At 46.3% G+C, this 25,466-nt stretch overlaps 1 protein-coding gene across 1 annotated transcript in view; it reads right to left on the minus strand.

Moving 5' to 3' along the window:
* Window positions 1–23,244, minus strand: part of LOC138735548 (probable G-protein coupled receptor 139) — a 77,341-nt gene extending 54,097 nt beyond the window's left edge. Inside the window, exon 1 of the mRNA XM_069883574.1 lies at window positions 23,141–23,244. The gene's annotated coding sequence lies outside the window, so the exon portion shown is untranslated. The remainder of the gene's footprint in view (window positions 1–23,140) is intronic.
* Between the last annotated feature and the right edge of the window lie 2,222 nt (window positions 23,245–25,466).

Consider the following 25,466-nt stretch of genomic DNA (forward strand, 5'->3'; position numbering starts at 1 on the left):
TATTTGTTATAAATCTTTTGATTATCATTGTATCTGTAATCACATATTCAAAGTTATTTCCCTCTGGCAAACTCAAACTGCTTCCTAATTTATCCTTCAAGTAGGATCTCAATTGGTAATATGCCAGCGCTGAGGATTTCTGGGCACTTGATGGGAGTGTGGAGAACAGATTGTGTCATGAGCTGGTGTGGACCAAATCGATGTCCTCCTATTTAACTTTATTTCCTGCAGATTAACTTTCCAAATTCAGCAGTCTGGTTTCAGGAATGCGATGGTGAAGTCTGGACCTCGTTCTCTTTTTCCTCTATCAGGTCACCATCTCAAGTTTGCATAATCTACAAGGTGCACTGCAGCAACTCAAAGGTTTCTTCATCTTCCAAATTCCCATCTTAAAAAAAGGTACAACTAGGGAACAAAAACATCACTGAAAGTCCCCAACAATATAGGAACGATTGTCGGCTCTTGGACTGTATCATTGGAGGACTGATGGATGAGCGGGGACCTCATAGAGGCATTTCAAAAGCTGAAAGCCCTGCACAGTGTAGATGTGGTAAGGATGTTTCCTATGGTAAGTGGTTCTAGGACAAGAGGACACAACTTCAGGATAAAAGGATGTCAATTTAAAGCAGAGTGAGGGTATCAAGGGTTACGGGGAGAAAGCCGGGTGTGGGGCTGAGTGGGTGGATGGATCACCTCATGATTAGAATGGCAGAGCAGACTCAATGGGCCAATGGGTCCACTTCTGCTCCTAGATCTTGTGATCCTGTGGGCTTGATGGGGAAATGGCCTCCTTCTGTGACAGAAGGAAATAAGGAATATAACTCCACACAATAATGAATAATAATAACCAATAAGATAGAACCAATATCTCTGCCTGAAACTTAATAGTCCTTAATTTACTCAGATTTGGAAGAATAAAGAGTCAAGTAATATAGCATGGCCATGGGCTAAACAGCCCACTACATACAGAGATCACCCATCTGTACCAATGCTACCTTCCAGCTCTTGGCTGGTGTGATTCAAGTGCTCATCTAGACAAACACTGTCAGTGTCTCTGCTAGATCACACGCTGTGGAGGTGCTCTCATCAAGGTCTTGGTAAAACGTCCTCCACAGATCCCCTCTAAATTTCTTACCCCTTGCCCTAATTCTGTCACCAAAACCAATGAGCTGACTGTTGACTTCAAGAAAGGAAAACCAGAGGTGTACGGTCTACTGATCATTGGGGGGTCAAAGGTGGAAGGGTGAGCAATTTAAGTTCTTGAGAGTCATTCTCTCAGAGGACCTTTCCTGGACCCAACACACTAAAGGCATCGTGAAGGAAGCACGTCAGCATCTCTACTTCCTCACTTTTCAGAGATTTGGCATGACAATGGAAACCCTGGCAAATTTCTACAGATGTGTGATGGAATCTGTGCTGACCAGCTGCATCATGGTCTGGTATGGAAACACCAATGTCCCCGAGCATAAAGCCCTGCAAAAAGTAGTGGACATAGCTCATGGGCAAAACCCTCCCTACCATTGAGAACATCTACAGGGAATGCTGCCATTGAAGAGCAGCTGCAATCATCAGGGATCCACACCACCAAGTACATGCTCTGTTCTCACTGCTACCATCAAGAAAGAGGTGTCAGTGCCACAAGACTCACACCACCAGGTTCAGGAAGAGCTGCTACCCCTCCACTATCAGACTCCTCAACAACAAAATCAACCAGGGATGTATTTAAGGACTCTTACTCTTTATTGTTTCTTTCCATTCCCTCCCCTCGGTATTGTACATAGTTGTTTACATTTCTTTATTTGTTTACATGTGTACATTGAGTCAGTATTTTTTTTGCACTGCCTCACCCGCAGGAAAAAGAATCTCAGGGGGGTTGTATGTGATGTCATGTATGTCCTCTGACGATAAATCTGAATCAAGTGTGTGGGGAATCTGTGGAAGTCTTGACCACAGAAGGCTGTGGAGGCAGGTCACAGGGGGTAGAACATAGAACACAACAGCACAGTACAATGCCTTCAGCCTTCGATGTTGTGCCAACCTATATATTCCTACCAAAAAAAAAGAAACTCTTTATCTCGTAACCCATTTTTCTTTCATCCTGTCCAAGATTCTTTTAAATGCCTTGTTTCAGCCTCCATCACCACCCCAGCAATGCATTCCAGGCACCCACAACTTTCTGTGTAAAAAAAACTTACCCCTGATGTCTCTCATAAACTCGCTCCCTCTGGTGTCCTCTGATGTTTGCTACTTCCTGTCCTGTGAAAAAGGTGCTGGCTCTCTACCTTATCTATACCTCTCAGAATCTTGTAGACTTCTATTAAATCTCCTCTCTTCCTTCTACGCTCCAAAGAGAAAAGTCCCAGCTCTGCTAACCTTGCCTCATGAGATATACTCCAATCCAGGCAACATCCTAGAAAATCTCCTACCAGATATGTTTCCAGACACAAAGGACACCATGGGATTTGGGAGAGGGAGAGAATGTGGCCTTGAGAATCAACCATGATGGTTTTGATTGAAAAAAGCAGGGTTGAATGTGTCTATATCCTTTTTTACCAATTGATTAGCACAATGTTTGAAATACTCTAAGTGAATTAATTGAGTTGTGTCTTCTGCAGTTAATTGTGTCACAGGACGGTGCACAGACTTCTGCTTCCCGAGTAAGAGGAAAGGTAACAGACCATCATCTCATAATCTCTCGACTGTGCAGTCTGACGCACTTACATTTCCTGTTGATTTCCCATTTCTGGAGAAGACTGCTGGCCAATTTTCAACTACAAAGCAGATTGAAGCAGAGAAAACACAGAAGCTGCAAATGCCGGAACCTTGAGCAGGCAAAGAATTTCCACAGGAACTCAGTGGGACTGACAGCATCCATGGGTAGAAATGGTTGGTCAACATTTCAAGGATGGATCCTTTATCCAATGCACCCTCCCAGGCACAGATCATGTGGTGTAGCTGCTCTTCGTTCATCGTGACTGTGTTCACTTGCAGGAATTTACACATAGGGGTGCTGATCTGTGGATGTCTTCCCAAGTGGGGAGAACTTGGTTTCAAAAACATAACTGAGGCCACCAAGCAACGAGCCTCCTCTCTACCGATTCTGTCTACACTTCCTGCTGCTTTGGGGAAGCATCAACATATTAAAGGTAGATTTCCCACCTTGGACACACTCTCCTTTCCCCTCTCAGACAGAATGTTCACCAGCCAAGGGCAGCACAGTTAGTGTAGTGGTTAGTGCAATGCCGTTTCACAGCCAACTGGGATAGGGGTTCGAATCTGGCACTGTGTGTAAAGAGTTTGTACATTCTCCCTACGACTGCGTGGGTTTCCTCCAGGTGCTTCAGTTTCATCCCACCCTTCAAAAACATACCAGGGCATGTAATTAAACAGCACAGGCTCATGGTCTGAAAGGGCCTGTTACCCTGCTGTATGTCTAAAATTTAAAAATAAATTAAAACTTGAAGTCACCAGTTTCAAGGATAGTTTATTTCCTGCTTTTATTAGACTCTTGAATATTTATTCTCATCAAAAAGGACAATCTTTTGTTTTCACTAAACCCTATGTCATCATGACCCTTGTACTGTTCCTTAACTACACTTTTCCCTAGGACACTAAATTCTGTTTTATTTTCTGCTCTATTTGTGGTTCTTAAGAATGCGTGGACTTGCCTGGATAGCATGCAAAACAGGTTATTTCACTGCATCTCTCTACCTGTGACAATGTACAATTCAATTCAATTCCACTTGAGATGAAGGCAATGAGGAATTTCTTCTCTCAGAGAGTTAGGAATCTTTGGGAGTGGTGGAATTTGAGTCACTAAGTCCATTCAGGATGGAGATAGATTATTGGGGAATCAAAGTGGAGAGTTGAAGAAGTTAGTGAACAGTGGAGTTGGCCTTGTAGGGCACACATAGCATCTCCCTTCTCCTGCTCCTGCTTTTTAATAACTTGATGGCAGCTGCTCCTCTGACAAGTGGGGTGTCAGTAACCCTGGGCTTCATTCTTGTCAGGCCTCACCCACCAGAATTTCTCATGGTCACTGTTAAAATTAAAACTCCTTCTTTCCCAGTATTTACTATTAGAGGTAGACTCATCCCATTTTATTCTCTCCACATCCCCCTCAACTTCCCCGATCTGACCACTCTCTGGAGGCAATTGAGAGTGGCCATTTACCCATGCCTACACACATCTTTAAGTTTGTGGGAGGAAATTGGAGCATCTTAAGGAAAGCCACAGGGAAAAACTGTAAAGCTTATATGGACAGTGCAAGAGGGTCAGACACAGAAATGCTGGAAGAACTCAGCTGGTCTATAGGAGGTGAAGATATACAGCAACATTTCAGGCCTGGGTGAAAAAGGACAGGCATCCAAATTAATGGCTGGGGAAAGAAAGGGGGAAGAATGGGAGGGGGAGGCTCTGTGAAAGGAGACAGACGGAAAAGGGAAGAGAGAGAGCATGCTAGAGGAAAGGAGCCTAGAACTTGAGAGAAGGACAGAATTGGACCCAGGTTATGGGAACTGTGCAGCACAAGCTGTGCCACTGAGCCAGATCCAGATGTATTTGCACCTCTTGAACATTAGAAGAACAAATTTACCCAATCAACCGTAACGCTGTGGGCTACAAAGGCAGAGATTCTTTCTCCATTCACTGGATGCTGACAAGATTTTATTGCTCATCTCCAATTGCCTTGACTGGATGGCATGTAGCTACCTTGTTCTGTGCCAAACCAGCTGACAAAGGTGCTCTCACGGAGTGGCTAAAACCCACAGCTCACCAACCTTGGCCAGTAAATATGTTATTGAGTGGAAATAACACAGAGCTCCTTTCACTCTATTGGATCTCAGCTTCATCTGTCAAATAATGATTTCTAATACAAACATCTGGACTGAATTAGCCACTAATTATCAACCAATTATGATGCTCCTGTCTGGAATTAGTACTTGAGATAATCCATTACAAAATGGTTTAGGTTCTACACGCATCATTGATGACAGATTCAGATTTATTGTCAGAGTACCTGCATGACATCACATACAAACCTGAGATTCCTTTCCCTGCGGGTGAGGCAGAATTAGTGCAAAAAAATGTACTCAGCGTAAACATGTAAACAAAGAACCGTAAACAGATAAATGAATTTAAACAAATTGATTGTGCAATACAGAGAGAACAAAAAGAAAATCAATGAGAGAAGTTAGTGAGGAAATAGCGGAGGCTCTGGCAGTGATTTTTCAAATGTAATTAGAGATAGGTATAGTGCCGGAGGATTGGCGTGTTCCTTTGTTTAAAATGGGTTCGAGGAGCAAGTCTAGCAATTATCGGCCTGTATGTTTGACGTCTGTGGTAGGTAAATTGATGGACAGCGTTCTTAGAGATAGTATATATTAGTATATGGAGGGACAGGGTCTGATCAGGGACACTCAACGCGGATTTGTGCGTGGAAGGTCGTGTTTGACCAATCTTGTTGAATTTTTTGAAGAGGTGACTAGGAATGTTGATGAGGGTAAAGCAGTGGATGTTGTCTATATGGACCTCAGTAAGGCCTTCGTTAAGGTTCCGCATGGGAGGTTAGTTAGGAAGCCTAAGTCCTTGGGTATTAATTTGGAGATAGTCAAATAGATTCAACAGTGGCTGGAAGGAAGGTGCCAGGGAGTAGTAGTAGATAATTGCTTGTCAGGATGGAGGCCGGTGACAAGCGGTGTACCTCAGGGTTCGGTATTGGGACCATTGCTGTTTGTCATATATATTAATGATCTGGAGGATGGGGCGGTAAACTGGATTAGTAAATATGCAAATACTAAAATAGGGGGAATTGTGGATGATGAAGAGGGTTTTCAAAGATTGCAGAGGGATTTAAACTGCTTCGAGGAGTGGGCAGAAAGATGGCAGATGGAGTTTAATGCTGATAAGTGTGAGGTGCTTCATTTTGGAAAGAATAATCAAACCGAGACATATGTGGTAAATGGGAGGGCATTGAAGAATGCAGTGGAGCAGAAAGATCTAGGAATAATGGTGCATTGTTCCCTGAAGGTAGGAGCGCATGTGGATAGGGTGGTGAAGAAGGCCTTTAGTATGCTTGTCTATATAAATCAGTGCATAGAATATAGGAGTTGGGAAGTAATGATGAAACTGTACAAGGCATTGGTGAGGCCAAATTTGGAGTACTGTGTGCAGTTCTGATCACCAATTTATAGGAAGGATATTAACAAGATAGGGAGAGTGCAGAGAAGATTTACAAAAATGTTGCCTGCGTTTCAGCATCTAGAATACAAGGAAAGATTGAGCAAATTAGGTCTTTATTCCTTGGAACGTAGAAGGCTGAGAGAGGATTTGATAGAGGTGTTTAAGATAATGAGAGGGATAGATAGAGTTGGTGTGGAAAGGTTTTTCCCATTGCGAGTAAGAGAGATGGATACAAGAGGTCATGGGTTGAGAGTTGACGGGCAAAGGTTTAGGAGTAACATGAGGGGGAACTTCTTTACTCAGAGAGTGGTTAATGTGTGGAATGGGCTTCCGGGAAAGGTGGTGGAGGCAGGGTCAATTTTGTCATTTAAGAAAAGGTTAGTTAAGTATATGAATGGGAGATGGATGGAGGGATATGGGCAGAGTGCTGGTAAGTGGGAATAGAGGAGGGTACTTTGATCAGTGCAAACAAGAAGAGCCAAATTGGCCTTTTTCCGTGCTGTAATTATTATATGGTTATAATAAAGTGCACAAGTAAGAGTCCTTAAATGAGTCTCTGATTGAGTTTGTCGTTAAGGAGTCTGATGGTGGAGGGGTAGTAGCTGTTCCTGAACCTGGAAGTATGAGTCTTGTGGCACTTAGACCTCTTTCCTGATGGCAGTCGTGAGAACCGAGCGTATGCTAGGGTGGTGTGTATTTTTAATGATTGCTGCTGCTCTCCGATGACTGCATTTCCTGTAGACGTTGTCGATAGTGGGGAAGGTTTGGGGCTGCGTCCACTACCTTTTGGAGAGCTTTACGCTCAGGGGTATTGGTGTCCCCATATGCAGCTAATCAGCTCACTTTCTATTACACCTCTAGAAACTTGCCAGGGTTTCAGGTGTCACACCAAACCTCCGCAAACTCCTGAGGAAGTAGAGACACTGACATGCTTTTTCATGATGCCATTGGTGTGTTGGGTCCAGGAAAGATGCTCCAAGAATAGTGACTCCCAAGAACTTAAATGTGCTCACCCTCTCCACCACTGCTCCTCTAATGATCACTGGATTGTAAACCTCTGGTTTTCCCTTCCTGAAGTTAACAATCAGCTTCTTAGTTTTGGTGAGGAGGAATTTGGAATAAATGATGCAACTTCAGCATCATCTTTTCACAACATCTCCCACTGCTTTCTAGTCAACCATCTCCTGAGGTGTAGCAAACTGAAAGTGATACAGGTAGCATTGGTGCCAGAATGACTGTTATGGGAGGGCACTAGCATGGGGGTTACCATAATCTGCCCCTCCGATGTAGGTACTGAGACCGCTGCTTTAATGGCGTCAAGAGTCCCTAGATGCTCGTGATGCTTGATGCACGCTAGTGACGTGGCCTGGGGCGGGTGGAGAGTCATTAGCGTATCACACTAGACACTAGTGACACTTGATGCACGCTAGTGACGCTAGAGGGGGTGGGGGTGGTCTGTCAGCGAGCGATGGCCGCAACCTAATGGAGGGGCACAGCACCTCATTTTGGGGGGGGGGGCAATGCCTGCAGATACCCTTCCTTGGCACTGATCCTGGGTCCAGGAATTAATTTATAGGATGTCTCAACATCAATGATATAGAACGACCAGGCAATCTGTTGATTGATTGAATGATACTGGGAGAATTCTTCAAGTAATAGGAAGGGAGGACCTGGGATTACCTACATTCAGAGGAGGCACTTCTGGGAGGTGTTCTCCAACTTGCACCCACCCCCATTGGTGAGGTATGTTGAACAGTTGCCATTGCTCGCAACATGTCTGAGCCTACTGTAGCCGATCCTGGAGAACATCAGATAAACAAGAAGGGTGCAGCTGCAGAAAGTCTGGAGCAACACACGAGGACAGCACTGGTCAGCCAGCATTGGCACAAAGCAGCAGACAGTTGACATTTCAGGATGAAAGCCCTTCATTGGGAGTAGTAAGAAATGGCCAGAGGCCTGGATAAAAGTTAGAGTGAGGGAAAGGTGAAGAGCAAGGGCTGCCAGGTGATGGGTGAATACGGATGGGAGAGGGAAGCATAGGAAGGAGCTGAGGTGATGGGGGAAGGGGCAGAGGCCCGAGAATGGTGCAGTCAGACAGGAGGAAGGGCGTGGGCTGGGAGATTGGAGGAAGGAAGTTACAGATGTGGTTGGGGGGGGGAAGAGAAGGAGGAATGGGGCTGGAGAGATAGGGGAAAGTGGGGGAAAGAGAGCAACCAGAAATTAGATATGATTATTGATGCTATCTGGTTGGAAACTGCCGGGACAGAATAAAAGGTGTTCCTCCAGTTTGCAGTGGCCTCAACATGAGACCGTGGTCAGACATGTCAGTGTGGTAATGGTGGGTGGAATTAAAATGGTTGGCTTCTGGGATGTCCTTGTTGTTCCGCAGACAGAGCGAAAATGCTCAGTGAAGTGAACTTCCTACTAACCTGTGTACCATTTCCTCATGTAAACTCCTGGGTAGAGGAGTTTACATGAGGAGCAGTGAGTACAGTCAATGATCCATAAACATCCACAGGCAGTGCTACCTTACTAGGAAGGACTATTTGGGGCCCCGAATGGTAGTGAGGGCAGAAATGGAGGTAGCACCTTTTTTGCAGCCTGGAGGAGGAGGGTGGGGTGGTGAAAAGTAGGAAGGAATGAGTGGACGAAGGAGTGTTGAAGAGAGCTGGAGAGCATCAGCATCTATTCATTCACAACGAGTATCTGTACACAATGGCAGAGTCCAATTTTTTTGATGGGGTTCATTTTCGGAATTAGATGATGGAAACGCCGTTCAGGCGTGTTTCAGTCTGCTTGACTGCTATTCTTGTGATGTAAAGTCACTCATTATGTTGGCTTCGTGGCAAATAATAAGGTGCTCAGCAAAGCACATTGTGGTAAGAGACCCATTCATGCATTTTCCTTGTCTTGGCTTTTGCGTTTACTCTGGTGGATGGGGGGTGCATTGCTTTGACATCTCATCCAAAAGCAGCATCTGTGGATGAGCCTTGCCCAGATCTGCACTACGTTTGGACAATGAAGAGGGCAGCCCACGTGCTCAGCATATCCCAACTCTCCCTCCAGCTGGATGAAGTACTTCATCAGGGAGGAAAGATGATCACTGATCCTTGCACTGCAAGTACCCACAGAATGACCAGGTATCATGGTTGAGGTGAACAAAAGAAATAGGAGCAGGAGTCGGCCATCGGCCCGTCAAGTCTGCTCCGCTTTTCAATGAGATCATGGCTGATCTGATGGTCGGCTCATCTCCACCTACCTTCCTTTTCCTCATATTCCTTAATTCCTCTACTTTTAAAAATCTATCCAACCCTGTCTTAAATAAATTTACTGAGGTAGGCTCCGCTGTTTCATTGGGCAGAGAATTCCATAGATTCACTACTCTGGGAAGAACAGATCTCCTCATCTCTGTCCTAAATCTACTACCCTGAATCTTGAGGCTATGTCCCCTAGTTCTAGTCTCCCCCACCAATGGAAACAACTTACCTACTTCTATCTTATCTATGCCTTTCATAATTTTATTCATCTCTATAAGATCCTCTCTCATTCTTCTAAATTCCATAAAGTACAGTCCCAGAAGACTCAATCTCTCCTCAAAGGCCAACCCCCTCATCTCTGGAATCAATCTGATGAACCTCCTCTGCACCGCCTCCAAAACCAGTACATCCTTCCTCAAGGAAGGAGACTGAAGCCCCAGCCCAGAATTTAGGCTGGCACTACTGAAACAGGAGAGTCCAGAAGCAAAGCCAGTACATCCTTCCTCAAGTAAGGAGACTAGAACTATACGCAGTACTCCAAGTGCGGTAGGTTATGGGGAGGTTGTATAATCTTATAGTGGCTCTATTGATTGACTTGATGAGGAAAGACTTAACTGTGGCTTTGGAGAGGCTGCAGGAGAGATTTACCAGGACAATGCCTGTATTGGAGAATATGTCATAGGAAGCAAGGATGACAGAGCTTGGGTTTTTCTCTTTTGAGTAATGAAGGATGAGAGGTGACTTAATAAGATTATGGGTGGCTTAGATAGGGTGGACACTGAGCACCTTTTTCCTCTGATGACAATAGCAAATACCATAGGACATCTATTTAAGGTGAGCAGAGGAAATTTTACAGGAGGTGTCAGAGGTATGTTTTTTTAATTTTAGCAGTTCGGCATGGTAACAGGCTCTTCCAGCCCATGAACCTGTGCCACCCAGCGATACCAATTAAATTACCAACTGCATCCATTTTTGGAGCGTGGGAGCACCCGGAGGAAAACCACGCAGGCACAGGGAGAACGTACAAACTCCTTACAGATGATGATGGAATTTGAACCCGGGTTACTGGTGCTGTAAGCTAACTGTGCCACCCAGAGAGTGGTGGGATCCCGGAATGCATTGCCGGGGTGCTGGTGAAGGCTGGTAAAATTTGAAAGACAGTTAGAAAGGCACATGATATAAGAAAAATAGAGGATTACTGATGTGTGATAGGGAAAAAATTAGATTGTTGTGGAGTCAGTTGACCCAACATGGTGGGCCGAAGGGTCTATTCCTTGCTGAGACGCTCTATCTTCTATGGGACAATGGCATGTGTTTTGTGGCCCTATATAAATGCAATCTGTGGTGGTTGTTCTGCCTGATGTAATCTTCTCTTGTGATAACTTGTACAGCCTCTGAGTCAGAAGAAGAATGGAGATTGAAGCCCCAGCCCAGAATATAGGCTGGCATTACTGTAACAGGAGGGTCCAGAACCAAAGGGCACAGCAACCCTGGCATACAGCTATTAGAGTGACAGGAATTGACCGAGAACAATGGGACAGTTCTGTGTATGTTTGTGCATAGTTGAGGCTGGCTCTGGTAATGTACTACATCTGACTGAGCTACATGACCACACCACGCAAGAGAAGGGGTTTGATGGTTCTCTAATTCAGCCATTCTCAATAGGGGGGGTGCCCACAGCTCATTTAAGGAGGGCCACGGACTGAAATCATAAAATTTTTTTTTAAGGAGTCGGAGGGAGAAGAGTGCAGAAGAAGCCAACTAAACTTGACTGCTTCACAGGGAAGGGAGCCCATAAACTCTGAGTAGAGTCCTCAGGGGGCCATACCCAAAAAAAGGTTGAGAATAGCTAATCTAATTAACATAGAAACATAGAAGATAGGAGCAGGAGTAGGTCTTTCGGCCCTTCGAGCCTGCTCCGCCATTCAACGAGATCATGGCTGATCTTAAAGTTCAGTACCCCATCCCCGCCTTCTCTCCGTAACCCCTAATTCCCTTATACTGAAGAAATATATCTAATTCCCTCTTAAATATATTCAATGAACCTGGCTCTACTGTCCTCTGTGGCAATGAATTCCACAGATTCACCACCCTTTGGGTAAAGAAATTCCTCCTCATCTCGGGCCTAAATGGTATGCCAATTATCCTCGAACCATGGCCCCGGGTTCTGGACTCCCCCACCATTGGAAACATCCCCTCCGCATCCATTCTGTCCAGTCCTGGCAGAATTTTATAGGTCTCTATGAGATCCCTTCTCAATCTTCTAAACTCCAGTGAGTACAATCCCAAATTGTGCAATCTTTCCTCATAAGTTATTCTTATAATTGACTCCGCACTAATTGTGGCTGCTGCCATGGCGATAATTGTACTGTATGCCTGGTTACACCCACTGCCAAAAGGAAATTCCAGAGATATGGACAAGCCACATATTCTCAGCATACAGTCTATGGAGTCCACAAATTTTACCAAGTGCAGCAGATATTTAATATTGGCAGAGGATTACTCAATCCACAAAATCTATGTCAGTTCACAGAGTAATCCTGACCCTGACTTTCTTTTCTTGTTACCCAAACCCCTCCCCGCCAATTCTCTCACCAACCACCCGCACATGGTAGTCAGACAACCCTTGTGTCTTTGGGATGTAAGAAAGAAACTGAGCACAGAAAGAAACCCAGGCGGTCGCAAAGAAAACATGCAAACTCCACCCAGACAGGCAACCAGAGTCAAGGATCAAACCCAGGTTGCTTGGGAGACAGCAACACAGACTGAGACGGCAGCATGCAGCTCGTCAAACGACATCCCCTGTGGCCCATTTATAAATAATGCATTCTAATTAATAAGAGGAGAGAGAAAAACAAACAAACTGGGGGTCAGCTAGCATGACTACAGCGGCAGGGAAAACGCCAGAATATTACAATGGACATAGCAACAGGGCTCTAATATGATTAAAGGCAGAGTCAACAGTCTCGTACAAAAGAGACATCGTGTTTGACAAGCCTATTAGTTCTTTAAGTGTGTAACTGCACAACAGGGAGACCAGGGAATGTGGTGTGTGTTTGAATTTCAACAACTTTCAAATATGTGTCCCAAAACGAAACAGTCCTGGGGTCTCAACATCTTATAATTTACATATAGGACTTAGATGAAAGCACCAAAAGTTTGGTTCTACATTTGCAGATGACACAAAGATATGCAGGAAAGTAAATTGTGAAGGGATGATCCAAAGGGATATTTTTGCTCCATAAGAAGCTATTCAGATAGTGTAATAATCATAGAGTAGATTTCAAAGTATTGGCCCTCACTGAAATGATTCCTTAGATGGCATGACTACATAACAAATCCGAAGTTCGAAACCGGCGCTGTCTAAAAAGAGTTGGACGTTTTCCCTGTGTCTGAGTGGGTTTCCTCTGGGCGCTCCAGTTTCCTCCCACCATTCAAAATGTACCGGGGTTGTAAGGTCAATTGGGTGTAATTTGGCAGCACAGGGTTGTGGGCCGAAAGGGCCTGTTACCGTGCTGTACGTATAAATTTAAATTAGAAGCAAGTTATACCAGATTGAGGATTAATGGAGGAGATCGAAGCAGGGGAGCAGGACTGGGGAGAAGGAAGAAAGGGGAGAGAAAGAGGATGAGAATTGAGGATGGAGTGAGAAAAGAAAGGGGGGGCAGGGCAAAAGAAAATCACAGATAGAGCAAAAGAAATGAGGAGAGGGAAGATGAAGGAGGGTGAGTAGAGAGAGAGAGAGGGAGGAGAGTAGGAAAGGAGAGGAAAATCGAGGTGTTAAGAGGAGAGAGGATGAGAAGTGGTGGGGAAGAAGTGGAGAGATTGAGGAGAGCCAAGGAGAATACAAAATAGAGAGTGGGAGGACTGGGAAAGGAGGAGAGAAATGAAGAAGAGGAGAGAGGTAGGTGAGAGAAGAGCAAAGGAGAGTGTGGTAAAGAGACTACAGATGGGGGGCAGTGAACAGGAGGCACAGGCGGTGAGGAAAACACAGGGAAAGGCTCTGAAAGAGGGAAAAGAAAGAGAAAGGTAGGCAGACGGAGTGTGAGAAATGTAAGGATGAGAAGGGGAGAGCATGAGTGACTGCTAGTAGACTGATAGGAGATCGTTTGGGTGAAGAGAAGAAGGGGACAGGAGAGAAAGTGTGAGAGAGATAGCAGGAGAGAATGACAGAGAGAATACAAGAGAAAGGAAGCATAAAAGGTAGAAAGACAGAGAGAATGGAAACCTCGGAGAGCATTGATAATTAATTTATTGTCATAAACATTGCTCAATGTACATATGAACTATCATTCTTACTGCACATTTTAAAAAAATCAACTGCAAAACAACCATAAGCCACCAAATGCCGTACTTAACCGATGTTTGGCAAAATGTTGACGGCCTTTTACTTCCCATGGATGCTGCACGAACTGCTGAATTTCTCAGCACTTTTGTGTACCGCACTAAACCCCAGTATCTGTACATCTACTTGTTTAGCCACTCCCAACTGCTTCCAACGCATTAGCCAGTCCTGATGTGCAGTATTGCCCCAATACATTGACCAACCCTTTTACCTCATAGATGCTGCCTGACCCACTGAGTTCCTGGTGTTTTGTTCCAAGATCTGCATTTTCCTGTGTCCTAGCTTTTTTTTCTGGAGCCAGATACCACTTTAGCTTCTCGTGATTCAATTTGGATAATGAAGAACCTTTAACATGCTGGATTAACCAGGATTGGATCCCACACACGCTTTCCAATTGTCCTTCATCCATGACTTCATAAACTCTGAAATTTTGTCTTCTTCTGCACTTCCTCAGTATGCACTGACTCGTAAGGGGCACCAGGCAATACTAAGGGTGACTTTTTGTCTGCTTTATGGCAGGCAAAAGTTAAAATATTTCAGGTATGTTGCATTTTAATGTGTTATTATGTGAACATCAAAGGAACTTGTCTGGATAGAATGAAAAACAACATTTTCACTGTATCTCCCCACAATAAACAATTCAATATCCTTGAGAAGGAATGATGGAGTGTCTCCCCTGTACAAAACCCTTCCATAAATGGGACATTCTGTATTCTTCTCAAGGTTAATTTTGAAACTAAAGAATCCCAGATGAGTTCCGTGAGGAGATTTGCTGCTGCACCCTGTAATCAGATGAAGGATTATGTATGCACTTTGTCACCAAGTGGAGAAATAAAATGCTGGAGGCATAATGTTAGCCTTTGAATTTTAACAGTATGTTTATAGTCCCTGGACTGGAATTCACAAGGTAGCCTTATTACTAGAATTTATTACTTGGCTCTCACCTGCCTGCAATTAAATATTATCTCTTCCCATTTGTTTGCAAAAATCCACTCAGTAGAAAAATCATTGCAAGGTGGCAATAGAAAAGTGATTACCTTGTGTTCAATCATGTACATTACATAATCATGTAATCTGAGAGAAGAGGAAACAAATCTTTGAACCAATAATTCAATCCCCTATCTCCTTCATCCACTCCCTCGAATCGCCCCCTCGGTACCCTACTCTGTAATCACAAGAAATGCTACATTTACACCCACATTTCCTCCCTCCCCACCATTCAGGGCCCCAAACTCTTCCAAGTAAGGGAACACTTCATGGGAATCTGAAGTGCCATCCAGTCCTCCCACTGTGGTCTCCTCTGCATCAGTGCGTCTGGATGCAGACTGGGAGTACTTTCAATCTATCTGCTGCATCAGCAAGGACCTCCCAGTAGTCAACCATTTCAATACCACACACCATTCCCCTCACTGTGAAACCAAGGCCACCTGCAAATTGGAGGAACAACACCTTGTATCTTGGCACTCTCCAACCAGATGGATTTAACATCAATTTCTCCAAATTCTGTATACTCACCCCCTCGAGTCTCTCACTTTCCCCGTTCCTCGGTCTCCTTCCCTGCAGCTCCGCGGCCACTTCTCTTCCCTCTCTGTTCAGACCTATCCAGTCCTATCACTTCTCAGCTCTTTCCCCTTCTGCTCTCCTACCCATATCCCCCTGCTCCTTTCTCCCTCCTCTCCTCCCACCTCCATCTTTTTATTCAGACACCTGCCTGCTTTTTGATCATACCTTGATGAAGGGCTCAAACTTTCCCATTTAACTCTTTACATTGGTCTTGGTTTTCGACCGTGCATATAATAGAATTGAAATAGACTCCAATCAAGTTTTAGCTTTGAGCTGTGTGCCTGTGTGCAGAACACCATTAAATTGCTTGTTTATATTAAAGGCAATAGAACTACCAGCCACAGTCAAAGTAATCTTCAGATGATAACAGATAAAAGAAGACAGAAAACAGAGGGGGGAGTTAAATGGATTATTTTCAGATTGGCAAATGGTAACAAGTGGGACACGACAAAGGTCAGTGCTGGGGCATCAAGTATTTAGAGCCTATATTAATGTCTTGTTTTTAACTGTGAATTGTCTGCATCCAAATTAGGTGGGTTAGCAGGTTGTCAACAGGACATAAAGAATTAGTAAAATTATGAGTGGCAAAGGGTTGGCAAATGAAGCATGTGGAAAAATGTGAAGTGTTCTGCTGTGGAAGGAAGAATGAGAAAGCAAGTTATTTTCTAAGTGGAGTGAGCCTAGAAAATGTGCTGGTACAACAGGATCTGGGGTTCCCAGCACACGAAGCACAAATCGGTAACCTACAGACACAGCAAGTAACTACAATTTCTGGAGGAATGGTGGCTTTTTATTAACGAGGCTAAGATCTATAGAAGTAGGGAAGTTTTGATGTAACTTTGTGGTGGCACCGTGAGTACTGTGCACAGTATTGATTTCCTTATGTAACGAATGATAATACTAGAAATGGAAACCAGGCACAGTTTACTTATCCTTATAGATAAATAGATAATATAGAAGCAGAGAGGGTGTTTGCATTAGACCCTAAGATGTTGGAGCAGAATTAAGCCATTCGGCCCATCAAGGCTGCTCTGCTATTTAAATCACGACTGATGTAATTTTCCTCTCAACCCCATTCTCCTGCCTTCTCCCCACAAATGTTGACATCCTTACTAATCAAAAAGATATCAACCTCCACTTTAAATATTTCAACTGGCAGTTGAGACTGGAACTATGTATCATAGCTTCAAGATTCAGGAGTGGAATTAAGGCAGAGATGAGGAGGAACTGTTTCTCCAAGAGAATGAATCTGAGGAATTCTCTGCCCAAGGAAGCAGCAAAGCCTGCTCATTATCTGCATTGAACGTACATTTTTGAATACAGTAAATGGGGAATTAAGGGTTATGGAGAATTAAAGGGAACAGATAGGTAATATGCACAAAATGGTGGCGCTGCCAGACCTGCTGTAAAAGCAGCACTGCCGCTGGGGGTGGACCTGTGGGAAGCGAGGCGAGGAAATACCATAAGCACCGTATAGGCTTTGAACAGCCATTAAAGGAGCCAGTGGTAGTTTTATTTAAAATCCCGCGACCATGGGGTCTGAGCCCAAGGTAGCGGCGCCTATGATCAGTGGCAGCCACGAGGGGTTGCAGACTCCAGGGGAGTGGAGGACTGGTGTAGGACCCTCCAAAAATGGGGAGACCCCCATGCCCCATCTGAAAAGGAGAAGCAGAGGAGACAAGTCATGGGATGGTGACAACCCCCCCCCCCCCCCCCCCCCCCCCCACGGTGGCAGACCAGTGAGAGGGCTCTGAGGCTGAAAGGACTGCTGGCAAATCAAGGCAAGGAACCCACGGAGGCTGAGGGCTGCTGGAGACTGCTGTCAGGAGACTCGCGCAGGGCTGCAGATGCTGTAGACTGGTTGAAGGGGTACTAGGTATCAGAACCGGGATGCGAGAGGGCACTGAGGGGTTCCTTCCTGACCATGCCGGAGGTTCGGATCTGGAGCTCGGGTTGCCAATGGTTTGGACTGGCAGAAGCGCAGGAGGAGAATCTGGTGACTCGGGGGTGGGGGAGGGTCCCTCTTTTGCTTCTCTTTCTTTGGCTGTTAGAGGTGCTTCAAGCAATTTCTGCCAATGGCGAATCTGTCTGCCTTACCACTGGCAAAAGCAATTTCATGTAATAGGACACTGTTTTATTACAATGACAATAAATTGAATCTTGAAGTGGACCTGATTCCGTAGCCAGATCAGCCATGGGCTTAACAGCCTAGATGCCTAAATCCTGCTCCTAATTCTCATGCTCTTTCTTACCTCTAGGTTTAATCTATGGTTGAACCAATGAATCTTATATTCATTAGACTTTAAAAGAATGACAAGATCCTATTGAAACATATTAGGTTCTGAGGGAAACTCATGGGATAGATGATAAGAGAATGGCTTCCCTGGTAGGAAATCTTGCTTCAGAGTAAGGGGACACTCATTTCAGACCGAGGTGAGAAGGATATTTTTTTTCTCTCAGAAGATTGCGACTCTTTGGAATTCTCTACCCCCGAGAGATGCGGAGTGTGGGTCATCAAATACAGCCAGGCTGGAGATGAATGCACATTGGAAAAGCAAGGGAGTAAGGAGGTATGAACAGAGGAGAGCAGTGATAAGCCAATATTGATTCAGCCATCAAGTTTCCACATATACTGATCCCATTTACTAGCACTTAGTTCATTATCTTGATGATTCATGTGTTTGTCCAGATGCTTCAATGTTTTGAGAGGACCTGCCTTTGCCTTCTCAGATCATGTTTTCAGATTACAACACCCCGTCAGATGCTATTTAAGCCCTTTGCTCTTCACTTGGATTTTTTTTTTTAAAACGCAGAAACCAGAATTATCCTGGAAAAAAATGAGCATACTTACCTCCGGTGTGTCCTGGAGTGGTTGTTTACGCAGGGGCACTTTTACCCAGCCTTCCTGTGTTGTGGAGTTTGTCGGAGGGGGAACTTCGTATTCATTAGGCTTCTTTCTTATGGAGTGGCTGCGGTCATTTTACACTGCAGCCGCTCCGTAAAAATGCGTAGGGGTGGAAGTGGAAAAAAAATCATGGGATGGAATTTGCATTAAAAAAATTACGTCCCAACATTTTTACTTACACAGCCACCGGCCGGAGCAGAAATTTTCTTGATATTTTCTGCTATTTAGTAACTGCATAAAAGTGTCTAGCATAAACCCACACTCTTTGGTTTTGGGTATCTTTTTTATGGGCAGTTCCATACAGTCCATTCTATCTTTAACTTTCCTCATTCTGCAAACTCTACCAGGATTCTTTCAACCTCCTCTGCTCCATTAAAACCAAATCCAGTCTATCCAGTGTCTCCTCAGAATGGAAAATGCTCTATCGAAGCCACAACATCCCAGTAAATTTCTCCAGTGCAATCGTCTCCTTCTTGGGTGCATTCCAGCAGCATCGATGGAGAACTTTGGTTGTAGGTCTTCCAGTCGATCTACAGATTTTGTTTCTATTTCATACAAAACCCATGTTGCCATTGTGTAAAAACTTTGGTTAGGCTTCATTTGGAGTATTGTGTGCAATTCTGGTCACCCCATTGGAGGAAGGATGTGGAGCCTTTCAAAAGGGCATAGAAGGGACCATAAAGCACAGGAGTAGAATTAGGTCATTTGCCCATCGTCTGCTCTGCCATGGCTGATGTAGTTTTTCTCTCAACCCTATTCTCCTGCCTTCTCCCCTGACCCCCCCCAGGATACTGCATGGATTCAAGGGTATGAGCTTTAATAAGAGGCTGGATACATATTGGTTGTTTTCTCTGGAGCATTAGAAGCTGATAGATGTTTATAAAATTATATGACATGTGTTACGGGTTATATTATATATTTATATTATATATAAATATGTTTTTTAAAAGATAGATTGTGGGGAGGGGGTTCAGTGTAGATCACTTCTTAAACAAATACTTACACTTCACATCTCATTTAAAATGCAAGAGCTTTTCTGAAGCTAGACATTCGGGCATCATTCAGGCTTTGCCAAAAGACAATGGAACTGCTTTGGAAGGAACTTCAGAAGTAGGTTCAAATGGCACAATATACAGGAAGAAGCTGATAAGATCTTTCAAGGATTGGGTTTAGAGCCCTGCAAGAAGTTCTGGTTTTTACAAGCAGAAAGAGAAGAAAGAACAAACAGGATTTATCTTGGAGAGAGAGAGAACTGAGTTCTACAGTAGCTTTTGAGGCGGCAACATGGCAAGCTGGTGGGCTTGTTGAAACACCCATTTTAAAGATGGGCTGTGAGTTCTGAGTTCAGCCTGTTGAAAACCGTGTGGTCCTTACAGGAGGAAATGTCTGGCTAGTGTTTTTTCGTGAAATAAGGGAAACAAGAGGAACTTTGTGGTGACCTGGAAGAAGAGGTTATCATTTGGAAAACCCATGATGGGGCAAGTTTCTTTGGCAAGATACTGAAGTGACTGATTGGAGGAAATCAGTTTGTGTGTGTGTGGGTCCAATGAGTAACAAATACCTCTCTCTGAAACCAACAAGAACCTTCCCGAGTGGTAACCATTTAACTTTAAGCACCAGAGCCTGGTGAAAATTCATAGATGTTAAATTCTATGCACAATATAAGAATTGCCTGATACAAATGAACTTGGAGAAGTAAAAAGTGAATGATTGGACTGTGAAACAAAGAACTTACCTGAACATATACACATTACATACACATTCACTTAGAATTAGAAGGGGGTTAAGTTAATAGTAATAAGTTAAAGTTTGGTCCTGTTTTTATATATAAAGAAAATTAAAAACAACTTTTGTTTAAGTAACCATTAGTCTTGGTGAATTTCTATTGCTGCTGGACTTTGTGGTCCTCTGGGCTTGTAACACGTGCTAATAGGCTCGACTGTCAGAATCTTTTTTCCTGGAGTAAAAATGTCACATACTTGAGGACATGCATTTAAGATGGGGGTGGAGAGTGAGGGTGGGGGGTGGGGAGGGAATGTTTAAGGGAGATGTGTAAGGTAAAGGTTTTTGACAGAAAGTGGTAGATGCCTGGAACAGGCTCTCAGAGATCATGTGATAACATGAGTTTATTGTCATATACTTAGGAACAATGTACAGATGCCCCCCAAATACATTCTCACTGCAGCCAAACAACACAATATGCCACCAGACAGAAAAGGATAATAACATCTAAACGAATAAATTTAAAAAATCACAGTTGCAGTTGTAGTGGAAGCAGATACCATAGTAGTTTGGACAGGTACATGAATGGGAGGGTGCGGTCAATAGTTCAGCACAAACTAGATGGGCCGAAGGGCCTGTTTCTGAGTGATAAGTTCTATAGCGTTTCAAAAGCACGAATGTACAGGGAACGAGGGGTATGGAAATGGAGATTTTGTTGAGTTTGGTGTGGGGTTCGGTGCAGACATGGTGGACAGACCTGCCTGATACAGGAGCTGCCACGGACGCAGCTACGATCACTCCTGATAAAATGTTGACATGAAAGTTGAACTGCCGCGGGGAGCAGTTCAGGACAGCCCTGAAGTGTCCAAAAGCCTGAGTGCAGACATCCCACAGTGGAACCACTCAACAGGCAAGCACCAGCCTGAATTCCTCTCATCCTGTCACCACAGAACCAGACGAAGCATCCAACTTGAAGGCCGGGGAGTTCACTCTGGGGTCCGTAAATTGGTCTCCTTGCCAAATTCCGGAGACCCATCCTCCTTGACCCTTGGGGCATTTCTTTGCCTTGCTTCTCCGAAACCGGCATTCTTTCTCGGGGTGTCCATCATTAGTAAACGGGGAGGGCTGGGGGAGCGGAGACTGCACAGCAGCAGACACACGGGAACGGAACAGCTGAGGAGCAGGAGACAAGAAACTGGCCGCGCTCACCAGGACCTCACAGTTTAACCCTCACCTACCCCTGTCCCACAAACAGCCCACACGCTGGAGACTCAAGGCACTGGAATCTGAATCTAAACACCATCTGCTGGATGAACTCGGACGAGGTGACTACAAGTGGGCTGTATAACACACGCACAATCAATAGATGGACACAGGCAGATACATACGTGTACACTGAGACATAGATACATGCACATTGATACACACGCACAGATCCACACACACACAGATTGATCCACAAACACACACACACAGATCCACATACACACACACATATAGAGATCCACACACTCAGAGATCCACACACTCAGAGATCCACACACACAGATAGATCCACAGAGATTCACACACATACAGAGATCCACACACTCAGAGATCCACACACTCAGAGATCCACACACTCAGAGATCCACACACTCAGAGATCCACACACTCAGAGATCCACACACTCAGAGATCCACACACTCAGAGATCCACACACACAGAGATCCACACACACAGAGATCCACACACACAGAGATCCACACACACAGAGATCCACACACTCAGAGATCCACACACTCAGAGATCCACACACTCAGAGATCCACACACTCAGAGATCCACACACTCAGAGATCCACACACTCAGAGATCCACACACATACAGAGATCCACACACACAGAGATCCACACACATACAGAGATCCACACACTCAGAGATCCACACACTCAGAGATCCACACACTCAGAGATCCACACACTCAGAGATCCACACACTCAGAGATCCACACACTCAGAGATCCACACACTCAGAGATCCACACACTCAGAGATCCACACACACAGAGATCCACACACACAGAGATCCACACACACAGAGATCCACACACACAGAGATCCACACACATACAGAGATCCACACACTCAGAGATCCACACACTCAGAGATCCACACACTCAGAGATCCACACACTCAGAGATCCACACACTCAGAGATCCACACACTCAGAGATCCACACACACAGAGATCCACACACACAGAGATCCACACACACAGAGATCCACACACATACAGAGATCCACACACACAGAGATCCACACACATACAGAGATCCACACACTCAGAGATCCACACACTCAGAGATCCACACACTCAGAGATCCACACACTCAGAGATCCACACACTCAGAGATCCACACACTCAGAGATCCACACACACAGAGATCCACACACACAGAGATCCACACACACAGAGATCCACACACACAGAGATCCACACACATACAGAGATCCACACACTCAGAGATCCACACACTCAGAGATCCACACACTCAGAGATCCACACACTCAGAGATCCACACACTCAGAGATCCACACACTCAGAGATCCACACACTCAGAGATCCACACACACAGAGATCCACACACACAGAGATCCACACACATACAGAGATCCACACACTCAGAGATCCACACACTCAGAGATCCACACACTCAGAGATCCACACACTCAGAGATCCACACACTCAGAGATCCACACACTCAGAGATCCACACACACAGAGATCCACACACACAGAGATCCACACACATACAGAGATCCACACACTCAGAGATCCACACACTCAGAGATCCACACACTCAGAGATCCACACACTCAGAGATCCACACACTCAGAGATCCACACACTCAGAGATCCACACACACAGAGATCCACACACACAGAGATCCACACACACAGAGATCCACACACATTGATCCACACAGGCACCCACAGACACAAACACCCAGAGGCTGGGCGCTGGTTCGAGCCCCATTCCTCTGCCAAGCCTTCGCTCCCGTTGACGTTGCGGTGGAGACGGACAGCACTGAAAGGCATGAACCCCAGTGCCTCTGGCCCGTTTCATGGCTCGCGTTTCCATTTCTACCCCATTCCGCCCCCTTGTCGGGGTTAGTGGCGCTGATCTTTACCTGTTGCCGCGGTTGAGTGGAGATGCAGGACGGCCACTGCTCCTCGTTTGGCGACCCAGAGAGAGAGAGAGAACCGTCACACGGATCCTTGCCCCTCCCTCTCCGGCCAGTCACCCACCACCGGCGGGAGTGGTCCAAGCACGTGCACGCCGGGTGGTTTTCCCCCCCGTCCCGTTCCCCCCCCCCCCCCGTCTCGGAGCGAGTTGTCAGAATCTGTCCCGGTTGGAGCGGGTGGCCCGCGGCTGCGAAGAGAGAGGGGCCGCTCCCCCCCGCCACTGATGGTCACGACACGGCGAGGAAAGTTGAATCATTGGGGCATCTCGCCAGGGCCCTTCATACAGCAAAGGGGCCACGTTCCGGGGCTCGGACCCCGACGAAGGGCTCAAGCCCGAAACGTTGGTGACAAAGGGATCCTTATCTTTGCTGCGTGTCCTGCTGAGTTTCCCCCGCACTGTGTGTTGACAGTGAGAAGGGTCCGTGTCGTGAGCAGTTCAGTCAGTTCACTCCACACAGGAGCCCAATGGAGAAGGCAGGCGCGTAATACCCGGGGGGAATGGGAGGAGAGGGGGAAGGGAGGAGAGGGAGGGGAGGAAGGGGGAGGGGAGGGGAAGGGAAGAGGGGGAAGGGAGGAGGGGGAAGGGAGGAGGGGGAGGGGAGGAGGGGGAGGGGAGGAAGGGGGAGGGGAGGGGAAGGGAAGGGAGGGGAAGGGAGGAGGGGAGAGGAGGAGAGGGGGAGGGGAGAAAGGGGGAGGGGAAGGGGGGGAGGGGGAAGGGGAGGGGGGAAGGGGGAGGGGAAGGGAAGGGAGGAGGGGGAGGGGAGGAAGGGGGAGGGGAGGAAGGGGAGGGGAGGGGAAGGGAGGGGGAAGGGAGGAGGGGGAAGGGAGGAGGGGAGGGGAGGAGAGGGGGAGGGGAGAAAGGGGGAGGGGAGGGGGAAGGGGAGGGGGAGGGGAAGGGAAGGGAGGGGGAAGGGAGGAGGGGGAGGGGAGGAGAGGGGGAGGGTAAGGGAGGGGAGAGGAAGGGAGGGGAAGGGGGGAGGGGGAGGGGGAGGGGAAAGGGGAGGGGGAAGGGGGAAGGGGAGGGGGAGGGGGGAAGGGGGAGGGTGAGAGGAGAGGAGGGGGGGAATGAATTCCTGCGTCCTTCCCATTGCTGGGAGTTCCGGAGAGTAGGCGGCCTGGATCACACTAACACTCCGCTAATTTCCCTGCTTGCCCATGCCATGGCGAGCCACGTTGCACCAGTGAGAGTACCGGCTCGGACCATTCGGTCGCGGCCGACCATATTTCTGCGGGTCGCCCCTGGTGCGGAGGGTCACAGTGAAGGTCGCAGGGCAGCAGGAGACCAGCAATTGTGAGGTTTGTTTGGGAGCTGGACGGGCGCAGGGAAGAACCCAAACCTCTTCCACTCTTAATCCTTCTCCCCAACGGGCCCAATGAGAAGAGAGTGGCCAGGGTGGGAAATCTCACAATGGGCATCATTCAGACTGGTCTGGAGGTGGGGAGGATGTTTCCTCTGGATGGGGCTCCTGCATCAAGCATCACAGTAAAGCCTTTGATTGACTTGAGTAGAAATTTCTTCTCTCAGCCACTGGTGAATGGGTGGAATATTCCTCAGACAGTGAGTATTTAAAAATTAAATTTGTGGGGGCAAAAGGCATCAAGGGGTGCAGGGAGGGGAGGTGTGCAGTACTGAGGTTGAAGATCAGACATGATTGTACAGAATGGTGGAACAGAGTCCAAGGGGACGAATAGCCCACTCCCACTCTAATGCCAAGGTTCAAGATTCCTTTATTGTTGTGTGCACCAATGGACATTTACTTTGTTTGCTTATTATGGTACACAGAGAAACACAAGCCCAGCACCCCTATCAGGAAGAGAAAGGGAAGTGCAGAGAGACGTTTCCCCCCCCCCCCCATCTCCTCCGATGCTTCCACCACCTGTGCTCCCCTAACCTCTGTAGCTTCCACCACCTGTGCTCCTCCTAACCTCCGTAGCTTCCACCACCTGTGCTCCCCTAACTTCCGTAGCTTCCACCAACTGTGCTTCCCCTTAACCTCTGTAGCTTCCACCACCTGTGCTCCCCCTAACCTCCGTAGCTTCCACCACCTGTGCTCCCCCTAACCTCCGTAGCTTCCACCACCTGTGCTCCCCTAACCTCCGTAGCTTCCACCACCTGTGCTCCCCTAACCTCCGTAGCTTCCACCACCTGTGCTTCCCCTTAACCTCCGTAGCTTCCACCACCTGTGCTCCCCCTAACCTCCGTAGTTTCCACCACCTGTGCTCCCCCTAACCTCTGTAGGTACACGGTTTCTTGTCCATTCCAGAGAAGAA

Source organism: Narcine bancroftii, chromosome 6, assembly GCF_036971445.1.
Source record: "Narcine bancroftii isolate sNarBan1 chromosome 6, sNarBan1.hap1, whole genome shotgun sequence".
Taxonomy (NCBI): Eukaryota; Metazoa; Chordata; class Chondrichthyes; order Torpediniformes; family Narcinidae; genus Narcine; species Narcine bancroftii.